Genomic DNA, 24,282 nt, shown 5'->3' with positions numbered 1-24,282 from the left:
AGTGGATGCTTCAATAAGTTAAAAGGCTGAGACAGTAGGGTTTATAATACCTTTTTCCTATTTTTTTCTTATCAATATTTAAATTTACTCAACATTTCTTAGAACTATTCCATTCTCAAATCTACAAGCAATAACACCTTTTCATGGAAATTTTAAATAACTGCATTCTGCTTTAAAGAATAAATCACGTACCAATGTTTCCTTCTCAAAAAATAAAAAAAATATTTTCTTTATTCTTTATTCTCTCACAAAAAAACTTCTTCAGCAATATTGTTTTTTTAAAAAAATCAATATGAATATAGAAATATAATATTGCTTCAGAATAGTATAGAATTGTACAGTACAGAACAGACATCTGTAATATTTAGAATTTAGTGCCTTTTAGTGGAACACTAAATTTCCAAAATAAGTTCCATTGAATTCAGTGGGATTTACTCTCATAACAATATGTAAAGGAATATGGATTTAACCATTTGAATATAATATCAATATAGGTGTTTAAAAAATGGTGCACAGCAGTCTTATAGAATATGCTAAATAAATAAATAAATGCAATGCAATGCAATCTCCTAGATACTAATTTGCCATGGATTGCATTTAAGTCTCCATCCATTATGTGAATTAGAGGTGATACAAACAGCAGACATCAATATTCTATTGCATTCAGCCTAGCCTCTGATCCAACCCTATGGGTGCGCGCGCACACACACACACACACACACACACACACACACACTGGTCGGTTTATATTGATGCTGTCCTGTATATCACACTCATCAATAATGGAAATAATTGCATTTTAATAATTAAACCTCCCCATCATTTTCATAAAGCTATAAAAATGATTATGTTTCCTCCCTGCAGTTTATCTTCCCTCTAAATCAGGGGACAAACAACATTTATAAACACACCAAACCAAAAAAAAAACACAACCCTGTATTATTATGGTTCTTAATATAGTTATCAGATCTAAGACTTAGGCTGGGTTTGGCATTTTTGCCCACCTGTCAAGTCCTTCCTAATAACCTGGAATTGGAAGATATTGTTTGATGGTTTTAAAGGTATTGTTGCAGGATTTTAAGTTTTCCAAGTAAAGCTTCCTTTTCCTATTGACTGATGGTTGTTGTTGTTATTTTCTTACCCCAGCCAGGTGATATCTACACAACTTTCTCCCCAATCTACTCCAAAATGGGGGAGGGATTAGGGAATCCAGTGACTTCTTTAATCACTGACTTGTTCCAGAAGATAAAATTACAGCAAATTTGTATTTTTTTAAAAAAAATACCTCTTCAATAGCTGCTCTTTATTTTGTCCTAAATTTGGCAATGTTATATTCGAAATTAAATTCACTGTTCCTTAATGAACTGCATGTTTTGCCATTCTAGAATTGGTCTCTCTTGCAGATCCAGCACTAAAAAACTTCCACTGATAAAAATATGAGTTTTGATAGATGGTGGTACCATTAATACTGTACATCATTGTGCATACCTAGTATATAACTTGGTATCTTTAAAATCAAAGGGCTGAAATACACATAGCCATATGTCTAGTTGAAAAATACATAAAATAGTAAGGAAAATGCAGAATGTTTCAAAATAAGTAATTAAAACCCCCCTCACAAGTATGAAAGGGTCCTTTCCTAAAAGAGGATGGGGAGAGATGCTATTGAACTTCCTTGTGATGATGCTTTGCTTCCAATACTTTGCCCCAGGATATGCATTTTGGACGGAGTGAAGCAAGTGAACACATTACGAAGCTGGCAATGCCTAAAGACAGGTTTTGCTGAGAAAACTCTCTTGATGCCTGTGATGTAGGCTGACCCCTCCAGGTAGATGTATTCAAGGAAAGCAGCCTATGCAGATAGTCCTGTCTTACAACAGTTTGTTTAGTGACTGTTCAAAGTTACAACAAAGTGAAAAAAGTGACTTATAACTGTTTTTCACACTTATGATCATTGCAATACTCTATGACCATGGGATCAAAATTCAGACGTTTGGCAACTGACTTATATCTATGACGGTTTCTATGTCCTAGGGCAGAGGTCCCCAACCTTTGAGACACCAGGGACCGGTTATGTGGAGAGAGGTTTTTCAGTGGAACAGAGAGGGTACAGTTTTGTGTGCTGCCTGCATCCTGCAGATGGGCCTTTGCTTGTTTGTGCTAGGATAACGTGTTCACCTTTTGTGACCTTCTGACAAGCAAAGTCAATGGGGAAGCCAGATTCACTTAACAATCCTGTTACCAATTTAACAATTGCCATGATTCCCTTAACAGCTGTGGCAAGAAAGGTCATAAAATGGGGCAAAACTCACTTAGCAAATGTCTCAGCAACAGAAATTTTAGGCTCAGTCGTGGTCATAAGTTGAGGACTACCTGTACTTCTTTCTGTACTACATACGGATGCTCCTTTCTTGTTTAAACTGTTTAAAAATACCAAAGCAGGAGGATATCAAATTGCTTAAGGCAAAATATACCTAATTTTTCTCGATGATACTCTCCACTTCAAAAGAAAGAATCTAATGATATTCCTAGTACAATTTTCTGCAGGAGATAATCAGTATGTCTTCCCTTTATAGATCCATGTATTATCCTGGGCAAATGAATTAATACTAGGGCTTATAGGAAGAAAGGAAAACACAACACTACCCCTATAAAGACAATATTTGACAAGCACTGAAAGCAGTGGAAGCTTGCTTTTTATAAACCAGCTATTTTGCCAACAACTGCCACTGTGCATAATCTTCTGAGACCTACTTCTCACTATATATTTTACATAAAGGCTTGATGATTACATTTGTCATGAACTTTGCAGGGCAGGAGGTGAACATAGAAAGTAAGCTATTCAGAAATCAGGGCCGTGTGTAACACTGCGCCTTACCCAAAACAATTGTCTCATTTGATCCTTGGTGATTGATTAAATTTTAAATTCACATGTTAATATAATCCTGCTGCAAAGTAAATTAAGTACTATTTGCTTGTGTGTTTTGTCAATTGTAAAATGCTACTGGTAGATATTCATTTTCTGGGCTTCTAATTGTTTCCTGCTCAAACGATGGAGCAGAAAGTGAAAATTAAAAACTTACATTCATGAAATATGTAAGAATCATTCTATTATTTTTGCTTGTTAGGAAAGATAATAAAGTGTCCAGAAGCTTGGACATGGAACTTACAGTCACCAGACTGCCGTTTCCATTTATGTTAACCTAAGCACCTTACTTAAGGGATAGAATATAAATGTGAAAAATAACATAAACTATTAATCTTAAAGTCATTCTTCCTTGACAGTTTGTCAAAGGTTTGTCAGGGCCATTTATGGAGGTGGGGCTATGCACGGCAGCCATGACACAAATAAAAAAGAATAGGGTCTACATTGGCTGGTCGTGGCTGCCATCTTGTTTTTGTCAGTGTTTTTTTGCAGGTGGGGTGGAGGACAGAGCAAAAATACTGCACACCTACCATGATTCATAGTTCAAATATGCATGTAAGTCACTGGTGGGATTCAAATATGTGAACAACTGGTTCTCTGTGTGGATGTCGCTGCCAGAAGTCAATTCTGGGCCTGGGCAACAAAAAATTAGCTACTGGTTCTGCCGAAGTGGTGCAAACTGGCTGAATCCCACCAGTGATGTAAGGGTTCAGTCCATCAATTAGCATAAAGGACAGAGGAACTGAGGTTTGGAGGGTTTTCTAAGCATATAATTAGCTCATATTCTTGCACAGTTTTCCTCAGGAGCATTTTTCTTTCCTTCTGATATAGATGTCTGCTATGAGAGGAAACCAAATAAAAAATATTTCTAAACTCTTTAAGAATTTTTTTTCTTTTTCCCTGTATGCTTTATTAATTTAAAAACTAATATTTAACTGAGTGCTGTCTTTTGATATAGATGAAACCATTTCTGTGTTGTTAAATACAAGGTACGTGTATTTAAACTAGAGAAGTATCTGAACTTCATGCTACTACTGCATTCCTCCACTTATTTATCTGCTGATTAAGTTCTAATGAATTTAATACAGTAAATATATTTAAAATTAGACCATATTAGTGTTTCCCTATCTCCACACTTTTGTGATGCTGGCTGGGAAATTCTAAGAATTAAAGCCTGCACAAAGTTGTTGAGATTGAGAAATGCTAGATTATTTGAAGCATTAGGTCTGCTATGTTTTTAGGCAGTCAAGAACAAGAATCAGAATATTGACTTAAAACAAAACAAAGAAAAACCTACTCTTTTTTTAACATACCAGAATTGGTCATAGACTAGATTCAGCTCTACAACATATCTGAATATTGTTTGGTACAATTCAGCTGTATTCCCTATAAATGTCACAAAGTTGCAGTCTAATTTTATTATTTTCTCAATGCAATTATCTTGTTACAATGGGACCTTCTAATACAGCTGATTTAGACTGGGTCCACCCCAGCTTTGCACTTTGTTCCTAGCTAGATATGTCTAAACTGTGTACACCAACAAAGCCCAGCTCCAAAATGACTGTATACTTTGTGTGTATATTTTCTGGATTCTGTCTATGTTTTGAGATTCTGAATGAAATTGCATTTGGCGATACATGATACATATCAACATGTGGAACCAAACTACCAATACACATAAAGGTTTCTCGGGAAAAGAATGTGGGCTACAGTGGATAGAATATTGGCGTTCAACTGTGAAAGAAATGGCATTGGAGCTCAAGGAGAAAGAATAAGGAAGGACCCTCCAAGCAAACTAATATTATTTTGGCTCAGCTTGTTTCAATTTTCTTTCTGAAATCATGCATAGGGATAGCTCTATCAATAGGCAGAGGGACACAATTATTTTGTTTTTGTTTTGTTTATGATTCATGAATTTACTACATTTTTAGATTCCCTAGCAACAGCCCTTTCAGATTACAGCTGAGAAATGCTAAATTAGTTCCTCTCTCTCCAAATATCCTGACAAGTTAGATATGAATTTAACTAGGAGGAAGAAAAGAAACTGTATATAATACCATTCCAACTTTGATAGTAGACTTTGAAATCAAATTGTATTAATATTACATTTCGGAACCTTTTCCAATATTTGAATGTACCATTACATTCTGTACTTTTGAATGATTGTTCCAATGTCCTTTACTTTAAAGATAGGCAGCTCTCAAATAATTAGAAATATAAGTTAATTCAGTAATCTTTCAGCGAACTTCCTTCTAGTTGAGCTGCACCCACAGAGTATTGTGCAAAAGAATAGAGAGAGGGGAAAAAATGAAAATACCTGGGGGGGAAAAAGAGAAAGAACAAACTGATGGGGTAAGATGGATTACTTGAATTTTCCACCAATCACTGAATAACACATTGGCTAAAGCATTGATTGATGAAGTATTTAAGTCGTCAATCTCACATCACAAGCCTTTTTACAAATGGCTGCAGAAAGGGCCTGACAAGACGGTGGTATCAATGGAAGTTGGCTTTGCTACAAAATATAAGAAAGACCTCTACAATTTGCTCTCTGGCAAGATGTTCAATAACTATTTTCAACGGCCGCTTTGCCAGCAAATGTTAAAATGTCGGTATTCTTTACTTAGGATTGCTGTCTACCTCCAAATTTACAAGCCTTTAGGATGAGATTTACTTTCTTTGAGGTTGGGCTAGATTATGCTTTATTTATGCGGTCATTTCCATTTGAATGGAATTTCTTTGAAGTAATGAATACTTTTTGCCTCTTTATATCTATTAGAATATATTAAATTACTCTGTCAAGAATCACAATTTTCATTTACAGAAAAATTATGCTCAGCTATTCCTCACTTAACTACATAGTGGTAAGTAGTGAAAATTAAGAAATAAACATATACTTAGAATATTTACAAAAAGCATAAAATCAGGGATGAAAGCTATGTACTGTTAGCAATGTTTGATTGAATGCAATCTTACTGTTGGTTGCAATTCATATGGATATAGTAGGTAGACAGAGATACACCAATAAACTATCCTCAAAAACTGAGGATCTTCTAAATATTTCAAACTTTTTGAAAATCTGGAGTTAAGTACAGCTCATTCATTACTGTAAATACAACTTATCCATCCATCTTATCTGCCACTGCTTTGTAAAACTTGAGTGGTCAATTCATGCTTCCCTTAGTGTCTAAGAGAGTGGTAGCAAACCTCTAGGTCCACATGTTGCAAGTACAACTGAAACAATATTCAGTTATGGCTAAAGATAAGAAAGACTTTGCCACATTGTTCAGCATATGGAAGGCCAAGGACTTTCTCCCTACAACTGTATTACTACAGCATAAGATACCTTTTACTCTCAACATTGTTAGTTAACAGTAATTGCTAATTATCTATAGTACATGAATATGGTGTCCAATATTCCCTAATATAATTAAAAATTAACATTTATGTAAAATAGCACTTAGATGTATAAATTGGTTCATAGTGCTTTACAGACCTCTCTAAGTAGTTTACAAAGTCAGCATATTGCTCCCAACAATCTAGGTCCTCATTTTACCAACCTTGGAAAGATGGAAGGCTGAGTCAACCTTGAGCCAATCAGGATAAAACTCCTGATAGTGAGCAGAGTTAGCCTGCAATACTACATTCTAACCCCTGCACCACCACAGCTCAAAATCCACTTTCTTTGCTTCTCAATATATTCCATGACTCGAGACATACTACTCTGATAACATTAGTAAACAGGAATAAATTGGCAGTTGATCATGCATCTGTCTCATTCACCATAGCTGTAATATGGCAACCTGATTAATCATTCAAAAATAAATCATATTATATCAGAATCCCATTCATGTTTGTAGTGGGTATTTTAAGCAGTTTTGAGTAATCAAGTGCCTACTTCACTGCAGATCTGGACTTTAGTTTCTTACCATGTGTCCCATTTTAACTAATCTTAATTTCCTAAGGAGGGGGGAGCAGAAACAAGCAGTGATATATTGATGTGATTGCCTTTCAGTGCCTTATTAAAATGATGAAAGAAAAGTGCTCTCTTTAAATTACCAAGTATGGTACACTCACATTAACACTGTACTACATCCTGCATATGCCAGAGTTTTCTGCTGAAATTGGAGCGGCAATACGTGGTTTTGTTAAAGGAAGAAGTGGGAATTTTGCATTCATGTGTGCATAAAAATCAGTGTCAGCATAAAAGAAACCCACTTCAGTTGCTCACTGAAAGTCATTTCGGCACATGAGTGACCACAAGGAGCAAAACGATCCGGTTACCAGGGAATATCTGTCTAAAGTTTATCTACAGGAAGGTCAGATTGTAGGATGGTTCATAAAATTCTTCTCACACTTAGAAAGCTTCTGAAGCCATTCACACAAAGGATGCCCTCTACCAAGCTGCAGCTCTTATTTAGCTCTCATAGTTGAAGATCTGCTACTGGATGAGGCTGTTCATTTATTCAGTACATGTAGACAATAAGCAATAAGAACTTACAGAAAGTGGATAAAGTGCATAACAAGCAATTATACCTAATTTTTGATAGGCAAAGAGATAGAAAATGAAAGGGCAATGTTTAATATAGATGTAGTCCTCGACTTACAACTATTCATTTAGTCAACCTTTTGTGACTTATGACCATTTTTCACACTTACGACCATTGCAGCATCCCCACGATCATAGGATCAAAATTCAAACGCTTGGCAACTGACTCATATTTATGACAGTCGCAGTGTCCCAAAGTCGTGTGATCCTCTTTTGTGACCTTCTAACTAGCAAAGTCAATGGGGAAGCCAGATTCACTTAACAACCATGTTAGTAGTTTAACAGCTGCAGTGGCTCACTTAACAACTGTGGCAAGAACGTTTGTTAAAAAGGGGCAAAACTCACTTAACAACTGTCTCACTTAGCAATGGAATTTTTTTTTGCTAAATTGTGGTCATAGTTGAGGGTTACCTGCAGCAGTCGTAGTAGAAGTATTTTTAAAAGTTGGCCAGGAAAGCATCATAAGCCAGTGTAAGAACATTCTTGTCCAAGTTAATTTTTCTAATTCTAATTGCTAGGGAACAAACAGAATGCTGCACCTTTCAGGCAAATTTCATGGGATTTATTTCATAGGAAAAGCACAATTACTTAATATGTAATACTTGGATCAGCCCAAGTATCCACTGAGAGAAGAGAGATTAGCACTAGGCAGCAGTACGGTCTGATTGATTCAATCTCTGCATCTAAATATATGCAGAGGTATTTTGATAAAGGATGTTGCTCCTTCATCACCTTTGAGGGCAGACATCACATTTATACAAAGTAAATGTCCTTTGTGGAGAGAGCTTTAAGGTATTGTAAATGTATTTAAGGATGACATAGCGATGGTTCTAATGATGAGAATCTTAAGCTTTAGCCCTTTAGATTGAAAATCTAATTCAAATTCTGTCTGTCTGTCTATCTATCTATCATCTATCTATCTATCTATCTATCTATCTATCTATCTATCTATCTATCTATCTATCCATCTATCTATCTATCTTATCTGATTTTTATCCTTGGTCCTGGCTTTTCCTTAAATCCAACTTGAGTAAAGCATAAGTGAAGAGTCTTCAGTGGGCCAAATCAGCAGCGATTCATCTCTTCCAAGGGAAGATGAATTTGTCACCCAGGGACTCACTCTCAAACACTTGATTTTAACTTAGCTGGCAGGATCTCGTTTGAGGTGCAAACAAAGTCTTGTCAAGGAAAATGTTTATCACTAGGAGTAAAATACAATACAACATGTTTTGATGAATGAGATTGTGGGCTGTGAGTTTTATGCATTTTGTAATGTTTGTTTATATGCCTTTATATTGCTTTCCCTCATTTTTAAAACTGTTATATTTGCTTTGTTTATAACCCATTTAGAGAAATATACTATATATGAGGTTGGCAGCTAAATAAACAAACATGGAACTCATACAATTGGACTAATCCAGGTGTGTCCTTTTAGGTGCCACATAAGGGAAGACTTATTGCCTTGACTTAATGTTGGTGGTCTTTTCTTATAACAATATTTTATTATTTTTTATAATAACAAATCCTTAATATTTTATCAGCAACATGTTGTGTGGGTTCCAATATTTAGCTTACTAATACATGTTAAACGTCTTTCTCTCTACCTCATTTTTCTAGCCATTGATAAAATGTATCCCATGTTCTAAAGTGTTCTGAATCTTCTTTCTCCTTCATTTTCAATGTAAGTCTGTCCATTTCTACACAGTCCCAAATTTTCCTGATTATCTCTTCCTCCACTGGTAATTCTTAATCTTTCCAATGTTGAGCATATACAATTCTCGCTGTTGTTAATACATGTAACATTAAATATACACATTCTTTCTCATAATTTCCTGCAATTATACCTAACAGAAATAATTCTGGCTTAAAATCTATGTGTTTTTTGTCATTTTCTCTAACTATATATGTATTCTTGACCAATGTTGGTAGTCTTTATAAATCATAAAATTGATATTTCCAAGCAATGGTAGATTGGATGTATCTAGTTATTTAAAGCCCTTGACCTAGTGTAAGTGTTTAACATAAACACTTGGGGGTTGGGAGTGGGGGGCACTGTTTTATGGTGGTTCTCCTCCTACCTCCTGGGCCGTTCACAGTCAGTGTTGACGGGAGGGCAGAGGTCCACCCCGAGGCCTCTCGTTTGTGGAGTTCCTCAGAGGTCGGTCCTCTCTCCCCTCCTGTTCAACATCTATAGGAAGCCGCTGGGTGAGATCATTCGTGTTTTCGGGGTGGGGTATCATCAGTACGCTGATGATACCCAACTTTTTCTTTCCACCCCGAACCAACTCAGTGATGCCCTCAATGTGATGTCCCGTTGCCTGGAGGCGGTTTGGGTCTGGATGGGGAGAAACAGGCTCCAACTCAATCCTGCCAAGACTGAGTGGCTGTGCGTATCGGCATCTCGAGTGAATCACTTTTCTCCATCTTGAATGATGGGGGTGAGGTGTTACTCCCCGTCAATAGGGCTTGTAACTTGGGCGTCCTCCTGGATTCATGGCTCAGTTTGGAAGATCATATAGGAGCCGTGACCAGGGGGGCTTTTGCCCAGGTTCGCCTGGTGCACCAGTTGCGGCCCTATCTGGACCAGGATGCCCTACGTACAGTCACTCATGCGCTCGTGACCTCCCAGTTAGACTACTGCAATGCTCTCTACATGGGGCTGCCCTTGAGGACCACTCGGAGGCTTCAGCTGGTGCAGAATGCAGCCGCGCGAGTAGTAATGGGAGTGTCCCGATACTCTCATGTAACACCTCTTCTCCGCGAGCTGCATTGGCTTCCAGTTGCCCTCTGGGTGAGATTCAAGGTGCTGGTGATGACCTATAAAGCCCTAAATGGCATGGGTCCGGATTACGTTAGGGAGCACCTGCTACCAGCATCAGCTTCCCATCGTCCTGTGCGCGCCCACAGGGAGGGTCTCCTTAGGGTTCCTCCGGTTAGAGATTGCCGGCAGGTGATTCCCAGGGGGAGGGCATTCTCTGTGAGTGTGCCCGCCCTTTGGAACGAACTGCCGATGGAGCTTCGGACTGCCCCGGACCTTCGCTCGTTTTGCCGGGACTTTAAAACCTGGTTGTTCAAATTGTCTGGCTTGGACTGAGGGATTTTAAATTTTAAAGTATTTTAATCAAATCATATTAAATTATATTAAATTAATTTTAAAATTTTAATTTTATTGTTATTATGAATTGTGGGCTTGTACTAATTTAATTCCATTTTATTCTCTTTTTGTACTGTTTTAACTGCCCTGTGAACCGCCCTGAGTCCTTCAGGAATAGGGCAGTATATAAATTCAACTAATTAATAAATAAATAAATAAATAAATAAATAAATAAATAAATAAATAAATAAATCTGCATGATCATACTTAACAAACAATAATTGAACTGATAATTTCAAATGTGGGTATGTGTGTGCACATGCATGTGCATGCATGTGTATGTGCACATGGAAGAATTGTGGATGTCACAATCCTACAGTTGATGTGATGGCATTTTCACCAGGTATCCAATTTGCCAAGCATTCAGAATAATGTACAAATAACTTGCCATTTCATAAAAGTTTCACAAAACATAATTGTTACAGACTGTATAGCAACCATCAGATCTCATATACAGCTAGTCTGTACAGTTAAAATGGTAATGTTTTTTACTGGATTTCTTAATTCTTATTACCAAGTTCTAAGATACTTCTTGAATACCTTAAGCCTGTCAGCCAACGTCCATAGTTTCACTAATCTTCATTGGTCTACTTTATATTGCAGAAATCAAAAATCAGGAAAAAGATGGTGACAGTTGACAAGGCAATTTAAACAGAATCTTACAGAACTAGCACTCCTACAAAAAAATCTTCTTCTCTATCATCCATACAACATATGTTCAAAAAATGAAATCACTATTCTTGAATTCCAGATTTGAGTTTGCACAGCAATGAATGGTTACTGTATCTCTGCCAATTAACTTTACTAATAGCTAAACTACCATATTACAGCTGATGTTTATTCTGAGGCCAGTTTATACAGTAGAAGATATGATTTTTTTAAAAAATATTATTATTTGTCACTGACACACAATAAGACAATACAGTTTCTTATTAAAAGTTGCACTTTGGTTCTTTTCTCGGGAATAGGATAGGATAGGATATGGTAGGGTAGGGTAGGGTAGGGTAGGGTAGGGTGGGGTAGGGTAGGGTAGGGTAGGGTAGGGTAGGGTAGGGTAGGACAGAACAGAACAGAACAGAATAACAGAGTTGGAAGGGACCTTGGAAGTCTTCTAGCCCAGCCCCTTGCTCAGGCAAGAAACCCTATACCATTTCACACTGGACTGATTCTCCAGTCTCTTCTTAAAAACTTTCAGCATCGGAGTGGAAAAAGTGGATTGATTATATTCAGAACAAATATGGGACTAAGAAATTTCATTTAGCATTTGAGTAAGTTTCCTTTTCTGTTTTCTTTTCTTTTTATATGTAATATTAATATTGTTTGTAATCATTTTATATGAGCTAGAGGGTGATAGAATTAATAGTTTATTGTTGTTAGCATATGGATGCTTATGATTGTTCTTTGTTCTTATATCCTGTATTTAGCTCTGGGAAGTCGGGGGGGGGAGGGGGGAATGGGTGGGAGGGATAGGGAGGGTTAGGTAGGGGTGGGGGGAGGGGGGATGGTTAAAGTTAAAATGTACTGTAAAACTTTTCAATAAAAAAAACTTTCAGCATTCAGAACTTCTGGAGGCAGGTTGTTCCACTGATTAATTGTTCTAACTGTCAGGAAGTTTCTCCTTAGTTCTACGTTGCTTCTCTCCTTGATTAGTTGCCATCCATTGCTTCTTGTCCTGCCCTCAGGTGCTTTGGAGAATAGCTTGACTCTCTCTTCTTTGTAGCAGCCACTGAGATATTGGAATGATGCTGTTGCTGATATCATGTGAAGTTTAGCTGGTGCCACATAGCCAAAGCTGTTTGCTTGCAACTGCAGAAAGATTTATATCTCCAGCCATGCTATACAAAATAACTTCAAGAGAGGACAAGAAGGCAAATGTTTGCTTATTCAACTTAGACTCTTATGAGTTTCCCAGCTGACTAAATCCATGAAGATAAACATAAAACAATTTCCCTAGCCCAACAATGGTTGACATGGTCTACAAATAAATATTACAATATTTTTATTCCTTGTTTTCATGAGTCCTGGCAGGTTATGCAAACAAACCTTTGGTAGCACCCAAAGAAGTGGTTTAGGCCATGTATTTCTCACTATGATGTTTATTCCAATTTTGCGGAAGTAGCATTCTTAGATTTCCAGGCAAAGTTTATGCTACCTGGGAATTCTTGAAGTTATAGCCTCCAAATATCTTATGGCTCTAAATAAAGGATGGGAACTATATACCACCCAAGTACCATTGAAGAAGGGCATATTGGAATATTATTATCCCCTTTCCCAAACATGCCTGACATCAAAAGCTGTTGTAACAGATGACGTGAGTTGCAACTCACAAAGGTTTATGCTTTTTAATGAAATTTGTTAGTCAGAAAAGGTGCTGTCGGATTTCTTCAGATACTTACCATTATAGATTAACGCAGTGGCTCAACCTGTGGTCTGTGGACCCTGGGGGCCACAATGTCATCACAGGGGGTCTGCGAAGGCTTGAAGAAATGTTATAATTTCAATACTGAGTTAAGTCTTGAGGGTCTGTAGCTATGGTCTTTAAAGGGGATCTGTGGTGAAGAAAAGGTTGAGAACCACTACATTAACACATTTTTTCTCCTTCTGTGCCACAAGCTCTTAAGAAATACCAGCCAATTGACTTCCAAGTTAGACATCGTGGTGTAATGGGCGCAGGAAAATGGGGCTCTGTTTTCCACATCCGATTTCGCTCTGCTGGGGACCCTAAAAAGGGTCTAAAGCAGGCATGTCAAACTCGCAACATCACATGATGTCATGCGATGCATCATGACTTTTTCCCCATTGCCAGCCAGGTGGGTGTGGTTTTAGCATGACACATCCAGCCCGCAGGCCAGCAGTTATGCTTGGTCTAAAGTCACCCTGGAGAGGCAACAAAAAATAAGGGGACCATCGTCAATCACAGAGGGGTGGCAGCCCTTCTGTTTGATCTGAGGAAGCCCTTCAAGTCGGCAGAAGAAAGACTGGCTGCATTTATGTGGCCAGCCAGAAGCCACCAACAATCTAAGATAAGCACTAGCTACAACTTCTGAACAACATGGATGGAACTGGGTGAGAATGATCCACTATTTATAACTTTAAATCCTTTTCCTGGAAGAAAGAACGCCCAAAGCAAAGAATCCCCCAGATGATAGAGAGAAGGGGAATTTCCACCCTGTTCTCTCAGGAAAAGAGAAGCAGTGAATACCTTTCTTCAGTGGAAATTAGAGAAAACTATAAGATTAATTTGGATTTGACTTCCGGTGGCAACGCCACGCCGAATGGCGGCTTTTCTCTGGCCGCCCGTCCTGAGGCTTCGTTAGATCCGCAGAGACGGCAACAATCAGCTGTCCCACAGCTCGTAAACTTCCCCCTCGGGAGAAGAGGGGGAGGTGAGCTTTCCTCAGATAGTGGTAGAGCTCCCTAAGACCTCCCAGAATTATCTGGGCATCGGAGGGTGAGAGCACCCACGGAGTCCGAGGCTTTCTCTGAGTCCAGGACGCCTTTGCTCCATGCAGGGGCGAAGCCAGACGCTGCATCCACATCTGCGGATTATAGTGATTTATGATTGCTTTCAAAGCAGACAGAGCTGACCAGGAGGAGTAAAGTTGCAAGTATTCAGAACTTTAACTCGAGTGCTTTAATCTTCTCCATACATAAATTAGATCTTGAAAGAGAAAGAGAAAAGATGGTGCCGAAATGTTTTTTTCTTTTTGAAAGAATAAAGTATGAAGATTTTGTTAAAATTTAAACAATATATTGGATTCCAGAGTTTTAAAGAATTTTGTTTTTCTTATTATTATTAAGGGTTCCTCTTCTTTTTTTTTTTGGACTTTATTTTTATTTTATTTTTTGAAGTCCAGAGGGAAAGTGAAAGTGATAAGAGAAAGTGAATTGTAGCGAGTTGGAAAATGGCTTCAAGATGGCAGGCAGTTCCTGTTGTTTCTAAAACCTCAATTTCTTCGCCTGTAGTTCAATCTGCAACACAATCCACTTCAAAGCCTAGATCCCCTCCACCCTCTCCTCCACCACCAGCACTTACACTTAAAGACTTGCAGGATGCTTTGAAGCTGCAGGCACAAGAAATGACTCAACAAATAAAGGAAGAGGTAGCTGATCTTCTTGAATTTAAAAATAGAGAGATGAGAGAAGACATTTTGTTTGCATTTCAAGGGCTGGCTGCACATATTGAACGTTTAGATGATAATGTGGATGAAGTTGTCGAAAATAGTGAAAAACTTGAAAATACAATTGCTATAGCAGAAAACAAAATTGATAAAACTGAGGATGAGGTGATAATTTCACAGTATAAAGAAATGGAATTTTTAAGAGAAAGATAAAGTTTACCCCACAATTATTTTTATTGGGTGTTATTACATATTGTGATACTAAAGAAATTAACTTGATGTTGAATTTGATAACAGCTGCGAGGTTATTGGTAGGGCAATATTGGAAGAAGGACTGTCTGCCTACTATAGAGGATTGGACACTTAAAGTGTCAAATTTAGCAGAAATGGCTAAGATTTTTGCTTACTTGAAGGATCATTCACAAGAAAGATACATTTTGCTTTGGAGAAGATGGATAGATTATATTCAGAAAAAATATGGGACTAAAAAGTTCCATTTAGCTTGTGAGTAAATTTTAGATTGTTATAATTTATTTTTTTTTTTATAAGTTGGATATTTTAGAGTGTTTGTAATTATGTTATAGGCGGGTTAAAGTGTATTATGTATTTGGTTATTTATATTGTTGATTAATGTTAGTTAGATTATGATTATTATATATTTGTAACCCTGTAACCAGCTTTGGGAAGTGGGGAAGGGGAGGGGGGTTGGGGGGGTTGGGGATGGGATAATATTGTAACCTTTATAAAACTTTTCAATTAAAAAAAGATTAATTTGGATTTAATATAGAGACATAGCTTTGACAAAATTGGGGACTAAAAATATTTTTAAGACTTTATATTCAAAAAGATATTTGGAAAGTTAGTGAAATAGGTTTGGATTTAAAAGCTGGAAGATGGATGTAAGTAACATCTAATGGTGAACCTTGGCATTACAATTTATTATGCTTAAAATTTGGCATGAAGCTCAGACATAGAATTAGAAACTGAGAAACCAGAAGAAAAAATAGAGAAAACTGACATAAAGATTGAGGATTCAAAAGAAGAAACCAACAGACAGGTGCAGATAAATAAAAATTTGGAAGACACCAGAAATAACACCAGAAATGGGAAAGACACTTTACTTTTCAAGACTTCAGATCATATTTGAGGACAAGGAGGAAGAATTGATAGAATGGATGACAGAGCTGTCAGGAAAAATGCTGAAAACTGGGGAACAAGAAACTAAAAAGAAACTGAAGGAGAAAGAAAATGGAGGCTGTTTAACGAATATAAATGGATTAAGTGTTTTTATGAAAACATTTTAATTAAATTGTCTTTTTTTCCAAATAATATATACAGAAACAGAGGAAGAAATACTTGGTGACTTAAATGTACTGACTTGCAAAATTATTTCGCAAACGAAGAAAGCTAGAGAAATATTGAAGAAAATAGAGGTTCTGATTGATTAGATGAGCTATTATACCATCTAATGGATGTGTGAATATGATTAAAAGAATAGACAATTGTTAGAAATAAAGGGACAATTATAAAATAGGAGGATGTGATTTGTAACTAGGATAACATAATTTTCTATAAGATGGGAAATATGTGGATGGGAAATTAAAATTAAAAAAAGGAAAAAACAGGATACGGACTGAATAAGGGAACACTGTATGTTTTGGCTAGAGAAGATATTATAAACTAATATTATTGACACAATGTATAACATTAGAAACATGTGATGAAGATGTTTATATTTAATTGTATAGGTATTAATAGCAGAATTATACTTGTATAGTGGGGAAAAATGATTATTATTGGAAGAAGAGAGGATCAGGGAAATACTAGATAGTGTAGTATTGAATTTTGAGTGAAAATGAATATATACCACTGAATGATAAAGGAACCCATACATCTAGTTGTTTATTAAGTACTTATGATTGTAAAACTTGAAATTAATAAAATATTTACAAAAAAGGAAAAAGAAATACCAGCCAACTGTATTTACCAGGGCAGAATTTACAAGCACGGTTATGGATATTTTTCAGATAAATGATCCCTCTATGAAATTTCCAAGAGGTAACTCATACTAACACCATATATGGGTTGTTGTGTTGTTGTTTTTTTTGCCCAAGATGGCGGCGGCCATGGACGGCGTTTGTTGAGCTCTGCAGCCAGCCGACACAATGGGAGGTTGGGAGGCTCACTAAAGCCCAGCCGAGGTACGCATTCGGAGGGGGGAGTTAGAAACAACAGGCTAGCACTGTTTTTTTGTGGTGTGGAGCCTTTTCCCCCCCCAGGGCAGTAGCAGCGGCGGTGGTCGGGTGGCTTGTAATCTGCTGCCGATCATCCGGCGCCGAAATCAGCTGTCGGGCGCCTTTTTTAAAATTATTATTATTTTGATTATTCTGACTTTACCTGACTCTATCTTGGACGATGGGGAGCTCCGCTGGACTGCAATGGCTTCGGCAGCCTTGGAATCAGCTGTGGACTTCTTGATGGATCATCTGGCGCCCGATATTAACTGGCGGGCACCGTTTGCAGCCGCGTGGATGCCTCTACCCCTTGATTGTTACTCTCAGCCTTTCGGCTTGCAAAATGGCCTCGGAGCATCTGCTGCCAGAGTTTGCTGGCAGGCGCCATTTTTGGCGTGTTGGCTGTGAGGGAGGCTTCTTTCTCCTTCTTTTTTCTAGAGGATGATGGAGACTTGGCGGCTTGAAACTGAATATTTGATATCTATGATTGATGGATGAGTTCCCTGTTGCCCTGGAGATGGGTTCAGCGTGTTTGGTGTTTTGTCTCTGCTGCGCTACTGCTCATGGTGTGATTGTACTTGATACCGGCTGGAGGCTGGAGCAGGATTTGGGATGGTTTGATATTCTCCTGCTCCCGTGACTTCCCTGTGATACTCCGGAACGAGTCTGGGACAGGACGGTGGTGAGAAGGCGACCTTGGAGTGACGATCAACCTCCTCCTGGTGTGAGAGACTAGCAGGGGAGGTTTTTACCCAGCAATGCTGCCCTTATCCATCCCAGACTGGATCTCATGGCCGTGGTGAGAGGACAGTTATGGGCTCTCTGTCTGGACTGGCTCAGGTGAGAGCAGAGCCGGATTGGCAGATTGGCGGATGAAGACATGTTCCGGATTTAACATTTTAACATCTTAATAACATCTGACCTTCCATTCGTGGACAATGGCTTATACAGACATTATTATTCCATGGCTCGATTGCAATACTCTAGATCGGACTTGTATGCTCTCAGTGGGGTTTCTCCCTCCTGGATACAACCAGCCTCCCTTTCTATCATCTCCCTTGATGACGGGTCCAATTGTTGGGACCCCGAGAGGTGGCTGGGCTTATCTAGGGGCCTCTGGAGGAGACGCATTAAGAGGTCCTTGATACATTTTTAGCTGGGTATTTTAAAGGGTTAGGGAGGGGAGGGATAGTAGGGTGGGGAGGGAATTTTTAACCGGTACTCAGTCTGGGCCTGTTAGGGGTCCCGGCGGGATGGGGTTGGGGTGGAGGCTGCTGGTTCTATGTGTGCTGGGGTGGGGTTTCAAATCCCCATGACGATAGGGAATGGTGGCAGGTGGTTGCACAGAGGGCTGCATCAACATCTGGGATCGCACCCTCGCTGTCTTCGCGTGGTGGCATGTTCCGGCCCTCCGGTTAGCACCCTTTTGCCCGGGGATGAGGGTGATCAGGTCCCTGAGCTTAGGCTAGTTTATCTTAATGCCAGATCCATTGTTAATAAGGCTCCCCTCGTTCATGACTTGATCGAGGAGGAATGTGTGGATCTGGCATGCATTACGGAAACTTGGTTGGGCTTGGAGGGAGGGGTTCCTCTGACCGAGTTATGCCCCCCAGGTTTCCGTATGCTACACTGGCCATGGGTTCAGGGTAGGGGTGGAGGGGTGGCGGTGGTTATTCAGGAGACTTTATGTCCGCCGGAGACCACCATTGCCCAGATTGGCGGGAGTGAGTCCCTCCTCCTGAGATGTGGCCCCCGGGCTCAGATGGGCTTGTTGCTCACATACCTGGCGCCCAGCTGTGTGGCAACAGCCCTGTCCGGGCTGCTCGACACCCTCTCAGGGTTGGCGGTGGAGTTCCCGAGGCTTATAGTTCTGGGTGACTTCAACCTGCCTTCCCTGGGAGGGTCTCAGAGTTAGCCAGGGATTTCATGGCTTCCATGATGGCCATGGACCTGACCCAGGTAATTCAAGGCCCGACTCATGTGGGGGGTCACACGGTCGACCTGGTGTTCCTGTCTGGACAGTGGTTGGATGATCTGGGAGGGGTTCGCCATTCATTGTCCACCTGTCATGGTCCAATCATCATCTCCTGTGGTTGGTCTTCCGTTATGCCACCCCCCACTCCTGGGCTACGGAACCGACCAGGTGGTTCTGCCCCAGGCACCTAATGGACCCAGAACGGTTCCAGATGGTGCTTGGGTCTATACCCATCGCCCTCACTCACAGCCCAGTTGATGCCTTGGTGGGTGCCTGGGAAAGGGCGGCCACCGAGGCACTCGACCGTGTTCTACCCTTGCAACCCCTGACCCGGCACAGATCTCATTGGGCTCCATGGTTTTCTGTGGAGCTCCGGGAGATGAAGCGTCAGAGACGGGGTCTAGAGAGCGGTTGGAGGTCCAGCCATTCCGAATCTGACCGATTGCAGTTAAGAACCTTTATAAGGTCTTATCTTGTGGCGATGAGGATGGTGAGGGCTAATTACTTCGCTGCCCTCATCGCATCCGCAGATAATCGCCCGGCCACCCTGTTTAGGGTGACTCTCTCCCTTCTTAATCAGGAGGTGAGGGAGGAGCCCTTGCAGGGGCAGGCCGAGGAGTTTAGTCATCATCTGATGGACAAAATCACTCAGATCTGGGCCGGTCTGGACTCTAACTGGGCAGAGTCTGATGTGGAGGAATCGCACGGTCTTGAGCATGTTATCTGGACTGAGTTCAATCCTTTTCCCCCTGATGATGTGGACAGGATTATGGGGAGGCTGATTTCCACCACCTGTTTATTGGACCCGTGTCCCTCCTGGTAGATTTATGCAGCTCGGGAGGAGACACGGAGCTGGTTCCAGGCAGTAATATCTGCCTCTTTGAGTGAGGGTGTCTTCCCCGCCACTTTGAAGGAGGCGGTGGTGAGGCCCCTTCTCAATAAGCCTGCCCTGGACCCAGCAATTTTAAACAACTATCATCCAGTCTCCAACCTTTGCTTTTTGGCAAAGGTTGTGGAGAGCGTGGTGGCGCATCAGCTTCCTCTGTTTCTGGAGGAAAGTGATTATCTGGACCCATACCAATCAGGTTTCAGGCCTGGGTACAGCACGGAGACGGCATTGGTCGCACTGGTGAATGATCTCTGGCAGGCTCGGGACAGGGGTTGTTCCTCTGTCCTAGTTCTATTAGATCTCTCAGCAGCTTTTGATACCATTGACCATGGTATCCTACTGCGGCGTCTCAGGGGGTTGTGAGTTGGAGGCACTGTTTTGCAGTGGTTCTCCTCCTATCTCCTGGGCCGCTCACAATCAGTGTTGACGGGAGGGCAGAGGTCCGCCCCAAGGCCTCACGTTTGTGGATTTCCTCAGGGGTCAGTTCTCTCTCCCCTCCTGTTCAACATCTATATGAAGCCGCTGGGCGAGATCATTCGTGATTTCGGGGTGGGGTATCATCAGTACGCTGATGATACCCAACTTTTTTTCTCCACCCCGAACCAACCCAGTGATGCCCTCACCATGATGTCCCATTGCCTGGAGGCGGTTCAGGTCTGGATGGGGAGAAAAAGGCTTCATCTCAATCCCGCCAAGACTGAGTGGCTGTGCATACCGGCATCTCGGACTAACCAGTTCATTCCACCTTTAATGATGGGGGGTGAGGTGTTACCCCCCATCGATAGGGCTCGCAACTTGGGCATCCTCCTAGATTCACGGCTCAGTTTTGAAGACCATATAGGAGCCATGACCAGGGGGGCCTTTGCCCAGGTTCACCTGGTGCACCAGTTGTGGCCCTACCTGGACCGAGATGCCCTGCACACAGTCACTCATGCACTCGTGACCCCCCAATTGGACTACTGCAACGATCTCTGCATGGGGCTGCCCTTGAGGAGCACTCGGAGGCTTCAGCTGGTGCAGAATGCAGCTGCGCGGGTTGTGATGGGGGTTTCCCGATACTCCCATGCTCCCATGCTCCGCGAGCTGCATTGGCTTCCAGTTGCCCTCCGGGTGAGATTCAAGGTGCTGGTGATGACCTATAAAGCCCTAAATGGCTTGGTTCCGGGATATCTGAGGGAACACCTGCTGCCAGCATCAAGCTCCCTTCGTCCTGTCTGCTCCCACAGGGGTCTTCTCAGGGTACTGCCAGTAAAAGATTGCCGGCGGATAATACCCAGGGGGAGGGCCTTCTCTGTGGGTGTGCCTGCCCTTTGGAACCAGCTGCCCATAGAGCTTAGGACTGCCCCTGACCTTCACTCATTCTGCCGGGACCTGAAGACTTGGATCTTTGAGCTTTCTGGCCTGGACTGAGAGTATTAATTGGGGTTTTAATTGGATTTTAACTGGGGTTTTAAATTTTTTATATAAATTCAAGGTCTAAATGTAATCATTTTAACTGTTCTTAATTTTTGTAATTGTTGTATTGTTATTTTAAAAACCTTGTGAACCACCCTGAGTCCTACGGGAGAAGGGCAGTATATAAGTCTAATAAAGATAAAGATAAAGAAAGATAGACTTCTCTATCAACAAAACAACTCCTCCTTTCTTTATATTGGAATTGCTCTACACCCCCCCACACACACAATTATTCTGGCTTCTCTTTTCCATTGCTTCTGTCTTCTAGATATGTAGGTGCTTCCACTCCAAAATTTAGTCAACAAGATGAATCTGGAGATGTGATCATGGAGGACAAGCCGAAAGGAACTTGGTTTAAGAAATCCAGAAAGAAAAATGAGAAAGAAAAAAAAAGTAGCTGAAATATACAAACCATCAAATTGGCTATTATGGCTTTAATCAACAGTTATGAGAATGTACCTTTTTGTTACTTTCCCATTAAATCAACATTTCCTTGCACATACAAACCATCACATAAGCAATACTTGACGCAGAGATGCAGGGGTGTTTTGTGTCATACATTTTATATTCAGCAAATCTTTATCATAAGAAAACAATGTTTTTGCTAAAGATTAGGGATTTTTCAAGCATAGGCATGGCATTTAATCTATTTTCAAAGAAAATGTGTATATTTCTACTGTGACTCTTTAGTGATAGTGATATGCTTTATCTTTAGGGCTTGCCAGTGCATTGCATGATACAAGAACATATACTACAAAACTGGATCGTTTATCATTCACTTAGCTTAAAATGGCCCTGTTTATCCTACTTATGGGAATTACTGTCAAAAGAGCAGCCTTCATAATAATAAAAGACATTTTCCATAGCATAGTACAGAAACTTCATCTTTAGCTTGTATTCGGCCTTTGTTTTATCAACATGTTTAACTCTAAGAAATTGACTCTTTGTAGTTCTCCTTGAAAAGTCACTCCTTAAAAAAATGGAACTTGTTTTTTTTAAGGAGATGGAAAGGGATTTTTTAAAATAATTCTATTCTACATTTGAGTTTGAAAAGGCAAAAAGCTTTTATCTGGTTTTCAGAAGAGTTCAGCATATACACCTAAATTGGATTTAATTCTGATATTGTCAAAGGGTGTTTTGATAGTATATGAATGGTAATAACAACAGCAAATTGTGCCACCTACATAAAATCAGGTTGATAGAATACCTTTAATTAGGGTCAATCCTAAAATTTTTGTTAACTACCTTAAGTCAAACAGAGCACTCAAAGCTAGCCGAATTATGTTGGCAATTGAGATTTTAAAAACCCCACAAATAAATTTCCCTAAAATGATGCAGTAATACACTGAGTAGCTAAAAATGTGCTATCTTTTCATAATGATATCCAAAATGTCCCAAGGCAAATGATTCCTTCCGTATGAAGGTAGACATAATCCCAGATGTACTGTTACTGAACTAACTGTTCAGCTTCAAACAGTGGAAACAATTTCTGAATGTAATGTCTAAATCCTCTCTTTAGGCTCATCTCTCTTTTCATATCCTTGATAAAGTTGTTGAATCATAAATTAGTTCACCTTTGCCACTATGTTAACCAGAAACCTCATTGACTCAGGACTGCTGCTATTAGATCATTGTTTTATATTGCTCCAATTAGGTTTTATTACTCTGTGATGAGCAAGTTGGGTATATTATCACACACACACACACACACCCCAAATGATTAGGTATCCAGACAAATGACCTATCTGTCCAATGCCCCATCTACTCAACTCTCTTTTACTTATTTAATCATGCGATCAAGCCTCTCCTTGATCACATGACTTTATACCATCAATATATCTTAAAAGAAATGGTGAGATTATTATGCAGTTGAGTACCCTAGGTTTAATTATTTTTATTTTGCTAAGCAAAGAAATTATTATGAGAGCTGTACTTCAACAGGGCAACAATCAGAAAAAATTACAATTGCTGCTACCTGTATCACACAAAAAAGAACACCTCAAAACATTCCCTTGCCCAAGATTCCTGCTACACTGTATTGAAAACAACAGGTGCACACAGCAGATGGTGGTTGCACAAGGAAACAACAGACGCAACATGCTATTTACATATCCATTGGCCAGTGTTTGATTTATTTCCAAAATTAGAATTTGATACATTCTTTTAGTTTGCAATACATTTCTACTGAAATTACATTCCCTCCAGAACAGTCTTGAACCAAAAACACTGGCACTAGAACAAGTGAAGCGTTAAGACTTTGTAAATAATTATCATCATTCCTCCAACCCTCAACTCTGGAACATTGCTTCATTTTTCCCAATCTAATTCCAACCATTTGATGCCTGCTGCTTTTGCTTGATGTCAAGGTTGGCATAACATGGCCTGATCAATAAATGCCCCACATTAAGCTGTTTATTTCTCCGAAGACCCAATCTGGCTTTGCATATCTTTTTTTTTCCATTGTTGATCCACTAGAAGAATGATGACAAGGAAAGACCAAGAAGTCTATGTTCACCTGCTCACCTCCAAGATATCTTGTATTATGTATGATATCAGCATTCTGGCTAATATGATTTTTCCAGAGCCATGGATCTTTTCTCATCTTACTGTGAAGCAAAACAAAGTTGTAAATCAAAGGTGTGACTCAGAGGCAGAGCAGAAGAAAGATTTAAGTTGTTCTCCTGATCTAATTTTAATCAAGGAACTTTCCAAGTTATAATGAGTTGTGTTTGGATAATATTAAATGTTACCTGGGGAGTATGTAATAAAACAAAGATGTCTGTTGAAATCTCCATTTATATGTCTTTTTGATAAGGTGAGATAGTCATTAAGTTTTCACTTTACAAATGGAAATTGAGACAGAAAATCCAGTTTGTCCAAGAGCTGCTAGAATATCTCAATGCTATGGCAGACAATTGCATTTTAACACAAAACTTGGAAATGTCATGCAGCCAAAAAGCAGCAGTCTGAGCACAAATT

This window comes from Vipera ursinii, assembly GCF_947247035.1.
Source record: "Vipera ursinii genome assembly, chromosome: 3".
Classification (NCBI taxonomy): domain Eukaryota; kingdom Metazoa; phylum Chordata; class Lepidosauria; order Squamata; family Viperidae; genus Vipera; species Vipera ursinii.
The sequence above is the reverse complement of the archived record's forward strand: the minus strand, read 5'-3'. Positions refer to the sequence as shown.